General features: G+C 34.4%; 1 pseudogene; it reads right to left on the bottom strand.

Moving 5' to 3' along the window:
- Positions 1-313: 313 nt before the first annotated feature.
- Positions 314-1,322, bottom strand: LOC106878024 (histone-lysine N-methyltransferase SETMAR-like; annotated as a pseudogene).
- Between the last annotated feature and the right edge of the window lie 794 nt (positions 1,323-2,116).

Genomic DNA, 2,116 nt, shown 5'->3' on the forward strand with positions numbered 1-2,116 from the left:
CTGACAGTAAAACATGTAGCAACAAAACCGGAGAAAATTATAGTGGTACAAATAGAGTGAAGCGACGAAATGCGACTTAAATCTTACAAAATACAAATATAGGGCATCAGTTCTTGCAATAAATTTCGAAGGTACCATCGAGGTATTTATAAACAATGAATGTCAAAATTTCTGGAGCAAAAGAATTCCAACTGCTAGTGTAATCTATCAAGTAGAGTTCTATTAGATCGTCAAGTATGAAATTTATAGAAATGAAAAAAAAAACAAACTTGCTAATGCTTTATAAACACAAGGAATAGTTTTATTCATCAAAGTATGCACCCATATTGTCAATACACTTTTGTTATTTCAGCGGTAGCTGGTCCATCCCGGAACTGTAACACCCTAGAAATCTAGAGTCAATAAAATCTTGGAAGGCTTGTTTTACAGTATCGTCGGAATTAAAATTTTTTCCTGTCAAAAAGTTATCCAAATTCTGGAGGAAGTGGTAATCAGTGGGGACAAGATCAGGTGAGTATGATGGATGACGGAGAACTTCCAACTCCAACTCTTGTAGTTTCTCCAATGTCATTTTTGCGACCTGTGGTCTGGCATTGTCTTGCAATAAAATAGGAGTGGATCTGTTAACTAATCTAGGCTGTTTTCTTTTTGTAAGTTTCTGTATCATTTGGTCCAGTTGACTGCAGTATACCTCGCCCATGATTGATGGGCCAGGTTTAATGAAATCAGTATGCATCACACCTACGCCAGACCACCAAACATACACCATCATCTTCTTTTGATGAATTTTGCATTTTGGACTGTTTGGTGGCTGGTCTTTGTCCAACCATTGTGCTGAACGTTTACGATTGTTGTATTGGATCTATTTCTCATTACATGTTACAGTTCGATTCAATAATGATCATTTTTGTGACTAGAAAGTAGCATCATGCAAGCTTCCAAACGTTGCGGTTCCTTATCTTCATTGAGTTCATGTGGAACCCACTTATCCACCTTTGTCACTTTAATGATTTGAACTAGGTGAGTCAATATCATTTCCTTGCTAACACCAAACAACAACGATATTTCACGGGCACTTTGAGATGGATCTGACTCGATGGTGGCTTTCTGTTCGTCATTATCTACCTTTGTTTCTGGCCGACAGTGTTGATCATTTGTGAGGACAAAGTAACCACAACGAAATTTTACAAACCAATTTGATACTGTTTGCTGTGTAATAACATTAGAATGAAATATCCATTAATATTCCCAGCTGCCTGTGATGCTGTATTTCTAAGAAAGAACTCATATTTAAACACTGTAAGAATATCTGACTTCACCATCTCTAAACAAAAATAGCAAAAAATGAGTTATAAATATTTTATAAAGCGCAAAATGAGTTAGAATAATAGAAAAAATGTGTCAGCTTTCTAACAAATATGGAAGATTGTCTAAATATAATAATAGCGCAAAATGAGAGACTGGCAAAGTTTACCATATACCTTAATACAACTTTCATACTCGACGACCTAACCTAATACTATAGCAACAGTAAGTCATCAGTAATTATATGAAATGTATCACGTATAATTACAGCTAATAGAAAGCTCACCGATTTCAAGTTATAAAGCTTACAGTAAAAGTGCTTTCAAGTAGGAATTATACGCTTGTAACAGCCTAAAATAAAAATAAAGATTTTACCGGAATTTACAAATACATTTAAATGAGAGGCGATCACTTCTATCAGACATTTCATAAACGATAAGAGTTAATCGTTGTTCTCATAATTCAGATAACTCCATTTCATTCATATAACCATAACTGAAGCAATGAAAACAGGAAATATTAATAAATTAGGATCCTTCTGAATTTACGGGCACCACTTTTCATTTATGTTTTGTGTAGTGTTTTTGGTACCGAAATACTTTCAAACTTCGTATACTTGTATATTTTATGGTATAGAACAGATAAATGTTTTTGTATTCGAAGTTATTTCATGTAAAAATTGTCATATTTCGGTAATTTCAACCAATCACTGACGTCTATTGAGGTGAAAACCATTACTGCTGTGAATTGTGAACACCACACGTTGTCCGGTGTAATGGGATATTTTCCCTTGAATAAAATTAGTGCCGTT

The sequence above is a fragment of the Octopus bimaculoides genome, chromosome 5 (assembly GCF_001194135.2).
Source record: "Octopus bimaculoides isolate UCB-OBI-ISO-001 chromosome 5, ASM119413v2, whole genome shotgun sequence".
In the NCBI taxonomy this organism is placed as follows: domain Eukaryota; kingdom Metazoa; phylum Mollusca; class Cephalopoda; order Octopoda; family Octopodidae; genus Octopus; species Octopus bimaculoides.